General features: G+C 41.3%; 1 pseudogene; it reads right to left on the bottom strand.

The window, feature by feature from the left end:
• Window positions 1-257: 257 nt before the first annotated feature.
• The window catches only part of LOC112230722, a 238,180-nt pseudogene continuing 222,180 nt past the window's right edge, over window positions 258-16,257 (bottom strand).

The following is a 16,257-nucleotide window of genomic DNA, read 5'->3' as shown; positions in this document are numbered from 1 at the left end:
GTCCCGAACATGACTCCCACAGTAGAGAATGAAGCGAGGACGTAAACTCTTCCAATACACAGTAAATATTCTACAGATACATCTCTATTACAAATTATAAACTGGGTGGTTCTAACCCTGAATGCTGATTGGCTGACAGCCGTGCTATAGCCACAGGTATGACAAAACATACATTTTTACTGCTCTAATTACATTGTAACCAGTTTATAATAGCAATAAGGCACCTTTCGGGGGGTATATGTGTGATATATGGCCAATATACCACAGCTAAGGGGTGTGTCGTGCTTAAGGGACAGCCGTTAACCGTGGTACATTGGCCACATACCACCCTCCCTTGTGCCTTATTGCTATTATAAACAACCCAGCAGCAACATGCCATCTATATGTATTGTTGCCCTTCTATGAAATGTGGAAATGTGTGCTCTATTGAACAAGGCGTCCCCATTGGTTGAGACAATAGTTATCTGTTGTATGAGAGGACCCCATTGGCCAATAAACTAGCTATCTGTTGAATGAGAGTTCCCCAGCCATGAGTCAAGACACTAGCCATTTATTGTATGAGAGTTCCCCAGCCATGAGTCAAGACACTAGCCATTTATTGTATGAGAACTCACCATTGGTGGAGACACTATCTCTCTGTTGAAGGAGAGCTCCCATTGGTCAAGACACTAGCTATCTGTTGTATGAGAACTCCCCATTGGTGGAGACACTATCTATCTGTTGAAGGAGAGCTTCCATTGGTCAAGACACTAGCTATCTGTTGAAGGACAGCTCCCATTGGTCAAGACACTAAATATCTATTGAAGGACAGCTCCCATTGGTCAAGACACTAGATATCTGTTGAAGGATAGCTCCCATTGGTCAGGACTCCAGCTATCTGTTGAAGGAGAGCTGCCATTGTTCAATACACTAAATATATGTTGAAGGACAGCTCCCATTGGTCAAGACACTAGATATCTGTTGAAGGATAGCTCCCATTGGTCAAGACTCTAGCTATATGTTGGTGGTGAGCTCCCATTGGTCAATACACTAGATATCTGTTGAAGGATAGCTGCCATTGTTCAATACACTAAATATATGTTGAAGGACAGCTCCCATTGGTCAAGACACTAGATATCTGTTGAAGGATAGCTCCCATTGGTCAAGACTCTAGCTATCTGTTGAAGGAGAGCTTCCATTGGTCAAGACACTAGATATCTGTGGAAGGAGGGCTCCCATTGGCCAAGACGCTAGATAGCTGTTGAAGGAGCTCTCCCATTGGTCAAGACACCAGATATCTGTTTAAGGTGAGTCCCTATTGGTCAAGACACTAAGACAAGATAGACAAGATACTTTTTAAAGGATAGCTCCTATTGTTCAGGACTCGAGGTATCTGTTGAAGGAGAGCTCCAACTGGTCAATACTCTAGCTATCTGTTGAAGGAGAGCTCCCATTGGTCAATACACTAAATATCTGTTGAAAGAGAGCTCCCATTGGTCAATACACTAGCTATCTGTTGAAGGAGAGCTGCCATTGTTCAATACACTAAATATCTGTTGAAGGAGGGCTCCCATTGGCCAAGACACTAGATAGCTGTTGAAGGAGCTCTCCCATTGGTCAAGACACTAGATATCAGTTGAAGGAGAGCCCCCATTGGCCAAGACACTAGATATATGTTGAAGGAGACCTCCCATTGGTCAAGACACTAAATAGCTGTTGAAGCATAGCTCCCATTGGTCAAGACTCTAGCTATATGTTGAAGGAGAACTCCCATTGGCCAAGACACTAGATATCTGTTGAAGGAGAGCCCCCATTGGTCAAGACACTAGATAGCTGTTGAAGGATAGCTCCAATTGGTCAAGACTCTAGATATATTTTGGTGGTGAGCTCCCATTGGCCAAGACACTAGATAGCTGTTGAAGGAAAGCCCCCATTGGTCAAGACACTAGATATCTGTTGAAGGATAGCTCCCATTGGTCAAGACTCTAGCTATATGTTGGTGGTGAGCTCCCATTGGTCAAGAGACTCGATAGCTGTTGAAGTATAGCTCCCATTGGTCAAGACTCTAGCTATATGTTGAAGGAGAGCTACCATTGGTCAAGACACTAGATAGTTGTTGAAGGAGGGCTCCCATTGGCCAAGACACAAGGTCGTTGTTGAAGGAGCTCTCCCATTGGTCAAGACACTAGATAGCTTTTTAAGTAGAGCCCCCATTGTTCAAGACTCCAGCTATATGTTGAAGGAGACCTCCTATTGGTCAAGACCCTAAATAGCTGCTGAAGGATAGCTCCCATTGGTCAAGACTCTAGATAGCTTTTGATAGAGAGCCCCCATTGGTCAAGATTCTAGCTATATGTTGGTGGTGAGCTCCAGTTGGTCAAGACACTAGATAGCTGTTGAAGGAGAGCTCCCATTGGTCAAGACACTAGATAGCTTTTGATAGAGAGCCCCCATTGGCCAAGACACTAGATATCTGTTGAAGGAAAGCCCCCATTGGTCAAGACACTAGATAGCTGTTGAAGGATAGCTCCCATTGGTCAAGACTCTAGATATATGTTGGTGGTGAGCTCCCATTGGTCAAGACACTAGATAGCTGTTGAATGAGGGCTCCCATTGGCCAAGACACAAGGTCGCTGTTGAAGGAGCTCTCCCATTGGTCAAGACACTAGATAGCAGTTTAAGGAGCGCCCCAATTGGTCAAGACACTAGATAGCTGTTTAAGGAGAGCCCCCATTGGTCAAGACACTAGATAGCTGTTTAAGGAGAACCCCCATTGGTCAAGACACTAGATAGCTGTTTAAGGAGAGCCCCCATTGGTCAAGACACTAGATAGCTGTTTAAGGAGAGCCCCCATTGGTCAAGACACTAGATAGCTGTTTAAGGAGAGCCCCCATTGGTCAAGACACTAGATAGCTGTTTAAGGAGAACCCCCATTGGTCAAGACACTAGATAGCTGTTTAAGGAGAGCCCCCATTGGTCAAGACACTAGATAGCTGTTTAAGGAGAGCCCCCATTGGTCAAGACACTAGATAGCTGTTTAAGGAGAACCCCCATTGGTCTATGTTTAGCTGCTTGAGGCACTTGCAACACAACAGCTAAGGAACAGGAAAACCATGACATTTGTCAAAAGGAGGAGCTGTCTTTAAAGCCACAAAACTGATTGCAGCACAGCTTTTCTTTTATAGCTAGGTGTTTTAAATGGGAGAGTTTAAATATACAAGGATGAAGCTTTTCAATCACTTGACTTACATCCACGAGATGGAGCTTTAAAAAAATACTCCAGTAACAGTGTAGAAAAATCATGGGAGGGAAAAAAACACATTACAAAAGAATACTCCTCAATACTCTGTCCATTTTGTTTTCAATCCGTCCATCTCTCTTAGACCTCTGAGCTGTTGCTGCAGTCGTCCATCCTCGCCACCATCATCCCTTCCGTGCTCGCCGACCCCCACACCCTCTCTTTCCTCTCCTCCTTCTGTCTGTACCGGACCACCAGGATGAGGATGATGATGAGGAGGAAGGTAAGCAGCATTCCCACCAACCACCCCACCACCGTCGGCAACCCCTCGTCCCCCTCCCCCCTGCTCAGCTCCCTTGGTTCCAGACGGTCGGCGTACAGCTCCACCCCCCCCGCTGCCCTCCTCTTGGTATGGTCCAGGGCGATGTGCATGATGTTGGTGCCACGGTTGTTGTCTGCTCCAATGTCATCGGCCACGTCGGGGACCGCCGCTCCGACCAAACCACTGGCTGACCTCCTCACACGGTGACCTTGACCTTTGACCCCGGGGGTAATGGAGAGGTCGTTGCCCGTGGCGACCAGGGAGTGATGGTACTCGAGGCTCCTCTTGCCGATGCCGTGGTTGTCGTTGTCTTTGGGGCGGATGGTGTAGATGGTGTGGATGAACCACTCACGACCCGCAGCCACCTGGGACAGGAGGTTAGAGGTTAGAGCGTGTTGTCTGCATACCTGGGTTCAAATTAATGTGTTTTTGATTATTTGTTATATAAATAATTATTTTCTGTGTATTTGAAGAAATCTATCTTGCTCTCTGGTACACAACATACTGTAACTATCTGGTATACAACATACAGTGGGGCAAAAAAGTATTTAGTCAGCCACCAATTGTGCAAGTTCTCCCACATAAAAAGATGAGAGAGGCCTGTAATTTTCATCTTAGGTACACTTCAACTATGACAGACAAAAAGAGAAAAAAAATCCAGAAAATCACAATGTAGGATTTTTAATGAATTTATTTGCAAATTATGGTGGAAAATAAGTATTTGGTCACCTACAAACAAGCAAGATTTCTGGTTCTCACAGACCTGTAACTTCTTCTTTCAGAGGCTCCTCTGTCCTCCACTCATTACCTGTATTAATGGCACCTGTTTGAACTTGTTATCAGTATAAAAGACACCTGTCCACAACCTCAAACAGTCACACTCCAAACTCCACTATGGCCAAGACCAAAGAGCTGTCAAAGGACACCAGAAACAAAATTGTAGACCTGCACCATGCTGGGAAGACTGAATCTGAAATAGGTAAGCAGCTTGGTTTGAAGAAATCAACTGTGGGAGCAATTATTATGAAATGGAAGACATAGAAGACCACTGATAATCTCCCTCGATCTGGGGCTCCACGCAAGATCTCACCCCGTGGGTTCAAAATGATCACAAGAATGGTGAGCAAAAATCCCAGAACCACACAGGGGGACCTAGTGAAAGACCTGCAGAGAGCTGGGACCAAAGTAACAAAGCCTACCATCAGTAACACACTACGCTGCCAGGGACTCAAATCCTGCAGTGCCAGTGTCCCCCTGCTTAAGCCAGTACATGTCCAGGCCCGTCTGAAGTTTGCTAGAGAGCATTTGGATGATCCAGAAGAAGATTGGGAGAATGTCATATGGTCAGATGAAACCAAAATATAACTTTTTGGTAAAAACTCAACTCGTCGTGTTTGGAGGACAAAGAATGCTGAGTTGCATCCAAAGAACCCATACCTACTGTGAAGCATGGGGGTGGAAACATCATGCTTTGGGGCTGTTTTTCTGCAAAGGGACCAGGACGAGTGATCCGTGTAAAGGAAAGAATGAATGGGGCCATGTATCGTGAGATTTTGAGTGAAAACCTTCCATCAGCAAGGGCATTGAAGATGAAACATGGCTGGGTCTTTCAGCATGACAATGATCCCAAACACACCGCCCGGGCAACGAAGGAGTAGCTTCGTAAGAAGCATTTCAAGTCCTGGAGTGTCCTAGCCAGTCTCCAGATCTCAACCCCATAGAACATCTTTGGAGGGAGTTGAAAGTCCGTGTTGCCCAGCAACAGCCCCAAAACATCACTGCTCTAGAGGAGATCTGCATGGAGGAATGGGCCAAAATACCAGCAACAGTGTGTGAAAACCTTGTGAAGACTTACAGAAAACACTTGACCTCTGTCATTGCCAACAAAGGGTATACAACAAACTATTTAGATAAACTTTTGTTATTGACCAAATACTTATTTTCCACCATAATTTGCAAATAAATTCATAAAAAATCCTACTTTTTTTCCAATATTTTGTCTGTCATAGTTTAAGTGTACCTATGATGAAATTTACAGGCCTCTCTCATCTTTTTAAGTGGGATAACTTCACAATTGGTGGCTGACTAAACACTTTTTTTCCCCACTGTACATATCTAGCTGTCTGGTACACAGAATAAGTGAAGAGCTTCAGTTCAGTTCTTTCATCACATTCCCAGTAGGTCAGAAGTTTACATACACTCAATGGTATTTGGTAGCATTTCCTTCCATTCCTCCTGACAGAGCTGGTGTAACTGAGTCAGGTTTGTAGGCCTCCTTGCTCGCACACGCCTTTTCAGTTCTGCCCACACATTTTCTATGGGATTGAGGTCAGGGCTTTGTGATGGCCATAGTACATTGACTTTGTCCATTTGGAAGACCCATATGCAACCAAGCTTTAACTTCCTGACTGATGTCTTGAGATGTTGCTTCAATATATCCACATAATTTTTCTCCCTCATGATTCCATCTATTTTGTGAAGTGCACCAGTCCCTCCTGCAGCAAAGCACCCCCACAACATGATTCTGCCACCCCCGTACTTCACGGTTGGGATGGTGTTCTTCGGCTTGCAAGCGTCCCCCGTTTTTCCTCCAAACATAACGATGGTCATTATGGCCAAACAGTTCTATTTTTGTTTCACCAGACCAGAGGACATTTCTCAAAAAAGTACGATCTTTGATCCCATGTGCAGTTGCAAACCGTAGTCTGGCTTTTTTTATGGCGGTGTTGGAGCAGTGGCTTCTTCCTTGCTGAGCGGTAATTCAGGCTATGTCGATGTAGGACTCGTTTTACTGTGGATATAGATACTTTTGTACCTGTTTCCTCCAGCATCTTCACAAGGTCCTTTGCTGTTGTTCTGGGATTGATTTGCACTTTTCACACCAAAGTGCGTTCATCTCTAGGTCTCCTTCCTGAGCGGTATGACGGCCGCATGGTCCCATGATGTTTATGCTTGCGTACTATTGTTTGTACAGATGAACATGGTACCTTCAGGCATTTTGAAATTGCTCTCAAGGATGAACCAGACTTGTGGATGTCTACATTTTTTTATCTGAGGTCTTGGCTGATTTCTTTTGATTTTCCCATGATGTCAAAGCAAAGAGGCACTGAGTTCGAAGGGAGGCCTTGAAATTCATCCACAGGTACACCTCCAATTGACTCAAATTATGTCAATTAGCCTATCAGAAGCTTCTAAAGCCATGACATCATTTTCTGGAATTTTCCAAGCTGTTTAAAGGCACAGTCAACTTAGTGTATGTAAACTTCTGACACACTGGAATTGTGATACAGTGAATTATAAATAATTGTTGGAAGAATGGCTTGTGTCATCCACAAAGTAGACGTCCTAACTGCCTTACCAAAACTATAGTTTGTTAACAAGAAATTTGTGGAGTGGTTTAAAAATGAGTTTTAATGACTACAACTTAAGTGTATTTAAACTTCTGACTTCAACTGTATTCTCATTCACCCCTTTAGATTTGTGTGTATTAGGTAGTTGTTGGGGAATTGTTAGATTACTTGTTAGATATTACTGCACCGGAACTAGAAGCACAAGCATTTTGCTAAACTCGCATTGACATCTGCTAATCATGTGTATGTGACCAATAAAACTTGATTTCATTCGATTGGTGTCAGGAACACAGCACAGTACAGTATACTATAGTAGAACACAGTACAGTATACTATAGCAGAACACAGTACAGTATACTATAGTAGAGCACAGTACAGTATACTATAGTAGAGCACATTACAGTATACTATAGTAGAACACATTACAGTATACTATAGTAGAACACAGTACAGTATACTATAGTAGAACACAGTACAGTATACTATAGCAGAACACAGTACAGTATACTATAGTAGAACACAGTACAGTATACTATAGTAGAACACAGTACAGTATACTATAGTAGAACACAGTACAGTATACTATAGTAGAACACAATACAGTATACTATAGCAGAACACAGTACAGTATACTATAGTAGAACACAGTACAGTATACTATAGCAGAACACAGTACAGTATACTATAGTAGAACACAGTACAGTATACTATAGTAGAACACAGTACAGTATACTATAGTAGAACACAGTACAGTATACTATAGTAGAACACAGTACAGTATACTATAGTAGAACACAGTACAGTATACTATAGTAGAACACAGTACAGTATACTATAGCAGAACACAGTACAGTATACCATAGCAGAACACAGTACAGTATACTATAGTAGAACACAGTACAGTATACTATAGCAGAACACAGTACAGTATACTATAGCAGAACACAGTACAGTATACTATAGTAGAACACAGTACAGTATACTATAGTAGAACACAGTACAGTATACTATAGTAGAACACAGTACAGTATACTATAGTAGAACACAGTACAGTATACTATAGTAGAACACAGTACAGTATACTATAGCAGAACACAGTACAGTATACTATAGCAGAACACAGTACAGTATACTATAGTAGAACACAGTACAGTATACTATAGCAGAACACAGTACAGTATACTATAGTAGAACACAGTACAGTATACTATAGTAGAACACATTACAGTATACTATAGTAGAACACAGTACAGTATACTATAGTAGAACACATTACAGTATACCATAGCAGAACACATTACAGTATACTATAGTAGAGCACAGTACAGTATACTATAGTAGAACACATTACAGTATACCATAGCAGAACACAGTACAGTATACTATAGCAGAACACAGTACAGTATACTATAGCAGAACACAGTACAGTATACTATAGTAGAACACAGGACAGTATAGTATAGTAGAGCACAGTACAGTATACTATAGTAGAACACAGTACAGTATACTATAGTAGAGCACAGTACAGTATACTACAGTAGAGCACAGTACAGAATACTACAGTAGAGCACAGTACAGTATACTATAGCAGAACACAGTACAGTATACTATAGCAGAACACAGTACAGCATAGTATAGTAGAGCACAGTAAAGTATACTATAGCAGAACACAGTACAGTACACTATAGTAGAGCACAGTACAGTATAGTATAGTAGAGCACAGTAAAGTATACTATAGCAGAACACAGTACTGTATAGTAGAGCAGAAAATATGCATGTATACTATAGTAGAGCACAGTACAGTACACTATATTAGAGCACAGTACAGTATAGTATAGTAGAGCACAGTAAAGTATACTATAGCAGAACACAGTACTGTATAGTAGAGCTCGGTACAGTGTACTATAGTAGAGAACAGTACAGAACAGCACAGTACACTATAGTAGAGCACAGTACAGTACAGTATACTATAGTAGAACACAGTGCAGTATAGTACACTACAGTACAGTACAGTATACTATAGTAGAGCACAGTACAGTATACTATAGTAGAGCACAGTACAGTATACTATAGTAGAGCACAGCACAGTATACTACAGTAGAGCACAGTACAGTATACTATAGTAGAGCACAGTACAGTACACTATAGTAGAACACAGTACAGTATACTATAGCAGAACACAGTACAGTATACTATAGTAGAGCACAGTACAGTACACTATAGTAGCACGCAGTACAGCACAGTATACTATAGTAGAGCACAGTACAGTATACTACAGTACACCACAGTATACTATAGTAGAGCACAGTACAGTATACTACAGTACACCACAATATACTATAGTAGAGCACAGTACAGTATACTACAGTACACCACAGTATACTATAGTAGAACACAGTACCTGGAACATGGCCGTAGAGTCCAGTCTGAATCCATCTGTCCCAGGCTGTCTGACCAGAGAGAGAGCTGAGGGGTCGTCTACAGCCAACATTGCATTAAAATCCACATCACCAAACCCACGGGCCTGAGTCTCGGGCTGGGCCTTGTCCTGTAGGGAGAGGAGGAGGAGCGGAGAGGAAGACGAGGGGAGAGAGAACGCACGAGGAGTAGAGAGTAGAGTATTGATTATCACCAAAGAGAATACACAGACAGAATGATTAAATAAAGATTGACTGTTGTGAAATGCAGTGATAGCACTCGACAGCAACATTGAGAGGTAGCAGAGAGTTCTTGATGTAATATCATCTTTGGGTCATATCTATTTTTTTCTGAGGTGAACTCAGCATCAAAAAAGCTTTCTCAGGTCCTTTCTGTTCTACATGACTCTCTGATGCTTACATTCATAATTTAACACGCTCGTCGTCACTACATTACATTCATAATTTAACACGCTCGACATCACTACATTACATTCATAATTCAACACGCTTGTCGTTGCTACATTAAATTAATTTTTATATTCTTCCTCATGATTTATTAAAGGAAAAAACATGCATATTTTACATTAGGAGATTTAGACATTGTACTAATGTGATAAATAGCTTGATTTTAAGTTGTGTCTAGGGTGTTAATTAGGATGTAATTTTAAGTTGTTAATTAGGATGTGATTTTAAGTTGTGTCTAGGATGTTAATTAGGATGTAATTTTAAGTTGTTAATTGGGATGTGATTTTAAGTTGTGTCTAGGATGTTAATTAGGATGTAATTTTAAGTTGTTAATTAGGATGTGATTTTAAGTTGTGTCTAGGATGTTAATTAGGATGTAATTTTAAGTTGTTAATTGGGATGTGATTTTAAGTTGTGTCTAGGATGTTAATTAGGATGTAATTTTAAGTTGTTGATTGGGATGTGATTTTAAGTTGTGTCTAGGATGTTAATTAGGATGTAATTTTAAGTTGTTAATTGGGATGTGATTTTAAGTTGTGTCTAGGATGTTAATTAGGATGGAATTTTAAGTTGTTGATTGGGATTTTAAGTGGTTTTTATTAGGATGTGATTTTAAGTTGTGTCTTGATGTTTATTACAATGTTATTTAAGTTGTTTATTAGGATGTGGTTTTAAGTTGTTTATTAGGATGTGGTTTTAAGTTGTTTGTTAGGATGTCATTTTAAGTTGTTTCTAGGTGTTTATTAGGATGTAATTTGAAGTTGTGTACAGGTCTTTAGTAGGTAGAGCAGAGAGGGAGAGTCTGACTGACTACAGGCTGCTATACTCACTAAGATCTTGAAGTGGTAGAGCAGAGAGGGAGATTCAGCCAGACATCCAAACTCAAAGTTAGTGGGGTTGTACTTGGGTACGTATCCATCCACGCCGGTGCACAGGTACACCTTCTCTATGTTGCAGAAAAAGAGTCCCCCAGGTTCTGAACAGGGTCCACCATCACAAGACCGTAGATAGTATCACCTGGAGAGGGGGAGGGGAGGGGAGGGGAGGGAGGGAGGGGAGAGAGAATAGAGAAGTAACGGTCTGTTTCAGTAGTGATTATAATCAATAACAATCATGTTCCTTGTAGCCCTTTACCCGTACCCATAAATAGGGTGGAACATGGCAGACTTTGGCACCGATAAGCGCCTAAATTGTAACGCAGTAGCTGTAAAGTAACATGCTATACGGATACCATCACAGGTACTTGAAATTATGTTGGTAGATTAATTTTCAATTAATGCTATTGAAATTGTCAAATTATTCCATTGTCTCGAGTACCATTTAATCTTTTTTATGAAATTGAGTATATTGATAGATATTAAGTCACCTTTGGCCACACCTTTTGCCGTAATTTAAACTGTACAGCCTACGAACTTTGTTCGATGTCAGTCTTCATTGAAGACTACCTGTGCTGGAGGATATCAGCAAAATGCTGCTGGCAGGCTTTTAAAAAAAATGTATGTCAAATGAATTCTACTAAGTTGTTGCTCTTTTTGTTTGCTGTCACAATTTATTATAAGGTGTAAAAATTACCCAACTACATTTGTGACTAGTACTTAAAGCTGAACTATGTAACTAATGGTTAGTCTACAGAATGTAGCCTATTGGTGTAAGGATCGACTCTGGAGACGAGAAGCAGGTACAGGGAGTGCACACTTAATAACCATGGACAGGAACAGAATACAGACAGCGTCAGGACAGGGGGAATTGGAAATAACCATTATGCTGATACGGGGATGAAACAGAGGAAACAGACAGATATAGGGAAGGCAATCAAAACGTGAAGGAGTCCAGTTGAGTCCAATGAGCGCTGATGTGCGTAATGATGGTGACAGGTGTGACTAATGATGGTAGCAGGTGTAAGTAATGACGGTAACAGGTGTGCGTAAGGATGGTGAAAGGTGTGAGTAATGATGGTAACAGGTGTGAGTAATGATGGTAACAGGTGTGAGTAATGATGGTGACAGGTGTGCGTAATGATGGTAACAGGTGTGAGTAATGATGGTAACATGTGTGAGTAATGATGGTGACAGGTGTGAGTAATGAGAGTGCACAGTTTTGAACGTGATGGTAACAGGTGTGAGTAATGATGGTGACAGGTGTGAGTAATGATGGTAACATGTGTGAGTAATGATGGTAACATGTGTGAGTAATGATGGTGACAGGTGTGAGTAATGATTATTATATTTATGGTGACATTAAAATATTATATTTTTGATTTTGATTTGAGTAATGATGGTAACAGGCGTGCGTAATGATGGTGACAGGTGTGTGTAATGAAGGGCAGCCTGGAACCCTCGAGTGCCAGAGAGGAAGAGCGGGAGCAGGCATGACAATTGGAATATAAACAAACAACAAGAAGCCTATTTCATTGATGGCAATAGATTATCTCCAACCATCAATATGATCTCAATGTTAACCATTACTGGTTACATCATTAGCGCTCCCTAAAAGATGCCGGTGTTACCCTTAGTCAGATATTTGTATATGATGATGAGATGCTCATGTTTCTTCCTAACTATGGGGGTCATCCCAAAGGCAGGAAGGCAGGCGACAAGTTCAGGTCTGCATATTAACCTAATGGAAACACATTGGGCTTTTTCAGAACTTATTTTGGCGAGAGTGAGACCTCTTGCTTCGCCTCTTTCCCTCTGCCTTAGTCCTGCTTGCAACCAAATTATTTTATTCGATTACTATTCATGTTCTCCAAAAGTGACTGGTCATTTCTTATGAAGATCGGGAGGTAAAATAAGAACTGTCCATACTTGAAATGTGTAACGACATCAAGTCAATCGGGGGATTGAGTGCTTTGTGGCAGAAGGGTGTGGGCCAGAATCAAGCAAACTCTGACACGGTATGTGATCAATATGTGAGCCTATATGTGATCAACAGCGCTAACCTCAAGATGACCCCAGGAAACAAATTAACTACATTTTGACAGTTAATTTGTAACCTTAGGATAACCTAAATCAAATCAAAATGTATTTGTCACATACACATGGTTAGCAGATGTTAATGTGAGTGTAGCGAAATGCTTGTGCTTCTAGTTCCGGTGCAGTAATATCTAACAAGTAATCTAACAATTCCCCAACAACTACCTTATACACACAAATCTAAAGGGGTGAATGAGAATATGTACATATAAATATATGGATGAGCGATGGCCGAGCGGCATAGGCAAGATGCAATAGATGGTATAAAATACAATATATATATATGATATGAGTAATGTAAGATATGTAAACATTATTTAAAGTGACAATGTTAATTAAGAATTTCCCGCTTTTTTCAATTTTCTCCTAAAATAAAATACCCAAATCTAACTGCCTGTAGCTCAGGCCCTGAAGCAAGGATATGCATATTCTTGGTACCATTTTAAGGAAACACTTTGAAGTTTATGGAAATGTGAAAGGAATGTAGTAGAATATAACACCGGTAAAAGATAATACAAAGAAAAAAAAAACAACGTTATTCTGTATTTTGTTGTACCATCATCTTTGAAATGCAAAGAGAAAGGCCATAATATATTATTCCAGCCCAGGTGCAATTTAGATTTTGGCCTCTAGATGGCATCAGTGTATGTGCAAATGTTTAGACTGATCCAATGAACCATTGCATTTCTGTTCAAAATGTTGTATAAAGACTGACCAAATGTGCCTAAGTTGTTTATTAACAACTTTTCACATTCAAAACTGTGCACTCTCAAACAATAGCCTGGTATTCTTTCACTGTAATAGCTACTGTAAATTGGACAGTGCAGGTAGATTAACAAGAATTTAAGCTTTCTGACAATATCAGATATGTCGATATCCTGGGAAATGTTCTTGTTACTGACAACCTCATGCTAATCGCATTAGCCTACGTTAGCTCAACCATCCCATGGAAGGGACACCGATCCCGAAGAAGTTTTAAAGTGACTAGCAATCCATTTACTAAAGTGTCCAGTGATTGGGTCTCAATGTAGGCAGCAGCCTCTCTGAGTTAGTGATTGCTGTTTAGCAGTCTGATGGCTTTGAGATTGAAGCTGTTTTTCATTCTCTGGGTCCCAGCTTTGATGAGCCTGTACTGACCTCGCCTTGTGTATGGTAGCAGTGTGAACAGGCAGTGGCTCGGGTGGTTGTTGTCCTTGATGGTCCTTTTGGCCTTCCTGTGACATCGGGTGTTGTAGGTATCCTGGAGGGCAGGAAGTTTTCCCCCACTGATGTACTCCCCTCTGGAGAGCCTTACGGTTGTGGGCGGTGCAGTTGCCGTACCAGGCTGTGATACAGCCCGACAAGATGCTCTCGATTGTGAATCTGTAAAAGTATGTCATGGCTTTGGGTGACAAGCCAAATTTCTTCAGCCTCCTCATGTTGAAGAGATGCTGTTGCGCCTTCTTCACCACACTGTCTGTGTGGATGGACCATTTCAGTTTGTCTGCGATGTGTACCACCCAGGAACTTAAAATCTTCCACCATCTCCACTGTCCCTTTGATGTGGAACCCTCTGCTGTTTCCTGAAGTCCACAATTATCTACTTTGTTTTGTTGATGTTGAGGGGGAGGTTGTTTTCCTGACACCACACTCCGAGGGCCCTCACCTCCTCCCTGTAGGCTGTCTATCGTTGTTGGTAATCAAGCCCACTACTGTTGTGTCGTCTGCAAACTTGATGATTGAGTTGGAGGCGTGCTTGGCCACGCAGTCATGGGTGAACAGGGAGTACAGGAGGGGGCACGCACCTTTGTCGGGCCCCAGGGTTGAGGGTCAGCGAAGTGGAGGTGTTGTTTCCTACCTTCACCACCTGGGGGCGGCCTGTCAGAAAGTCCAGGACCCAGTTACACAGGGCGGGGTTGAGACCCAGGGCCTCCAACTTGATGATGAGCTTGGAGGGTACTATGGCATTGAATGCTGAGCTGTAGTCAATGAACAGCATTCTTACATAGGTATTCCTCTTGTCCAGGTGGGATAAGGCTGTGTCCAGTGAGATGGCAATTGCATCGTCTGTGGACATGTTGGGGCGGTATGCAAACTGAAGTGTCCAGTCTCTACGTACACTAGACACGTGTAGGTCGTAGCCTAGTGGAGACCAATATGTATCTTGTGTTATTAAATAGGCGTCCCGTTAACGGGACAGTTGTGGATCATGCAGCACCTTGTGTCACGATCGCAGATTTTAGAGAAACAACAATTGTCGGTACATATAAGTGTCTTATATTGGCTGAAAGCTTAAATTTGTGTTAATATAACTGCACTGTCTAAGTTACGGTATCTATTACTGCGAAAAAATTCCATGCTATTGTTTGAGGAGAGCTCCTAACAACAGAAAACTGTCACTGCGATAGGTTTGATAAATTCACCTCTGAAGGTGCAATGTGTTCTTACATTCTGAAATCCTGCTCTGATTTATCATCCAAAGGGTCCCAGAGATAACATGAAGTGTCGTTTTGTTTGATAAAATCCTTTTTCATATCCTAAAAAGGTCCATATAGCATGCACAATCGTTTTTGTGTTTTCACTCGTTCAATTTGCAAAGAAAGGAATCTTAACAGATTAAGGTTTTTTCTATTAATGTAATCTTTTTGTTTTTCTTATACTATTTTGGACCAAGCAAAATCATGATTGATTACTATTGCAACAACACATCATCAGTAGGGTAAAACTAACCTGTCTCACGACGGTCTAAACCCAGCTCACGTTCCCTATTAGTGGGTGAACAATCCAACGCTTGGTGAATTCTGCTTCACAATGATAAGAAGAGCCGACTTCGAAGGATCACCCTATCTCACCCTAAACTTTGTTTAAACCAGTCAAATCACATTCGTATGTATTCCGCAGAGATCCTAGAATGTAACAAGACTTCACTATATCATTAGGGGTGTAGTATATCCTATAAGACACCAAATTTGGTCAGTGAGCGACGCTTTCATGGCACACAGATGACGCGGCCGGTCTTCATTTGATCGACTGTATCTTTGTCAAATAAGCACCAATCGGTGTCAAAGAAAGCTAGCTAGATAGCCAATGAGCTGGGCTTTACGGGAGTATCCGGAAACCCTGTATCTGTTGTAAAATGTAGCTACTAGCCTTGTGCGACAGCATGCCTTTTCCTTTTGGATAAAAATTATAAGGATATTCAGAGTTATGAAAACTGGTTGTTTTGCAAATGTTGAAGATGATAATATGGCTACTAATACTGGAAAAGCTAAATCAAAGTCCAACTATACAGATTTGACGATATTCTTTCAGAAAAATGTCATATGAATGTAAATGTCTCAAATTTGCCCAAATGTATTTGGGTGACTTCACACTAAAAGTCTCGTAGTTCCCTCATACTTTGCACATACACTGCTGCCATCTTGTGGACACCATCGGAATTACCAGAGTGATGGCTGGAACTGGGACCTTTCTGTTGCAATTCAAAGATTGTGGTAGAAAAAAAACGTTTTTTTTTTTTTCTTCGTATTTT

The sequence above is a fragment of the Oncorhynchus tshawytscha genome, linkage group LG33 (genome assembly GCF_018296145.1).
Source record: "Oncorhynchus tshawytscha isolate Ot180627B linkage group LG33, Otsh_v2.0, whole genome shotgun sequence".
NCBI lineage: Eukaryota > Metazoa > Chordata > Actinopteri > Salmoniformes > Salmonidae > Oncorhynchus > Oncorhynchus tshawytscha.
The sequence above is the reverse complement of the archived record's forward strand: the minus strand, read 5'-3'. Positions and strand labels throughout refer to the sequence as shown.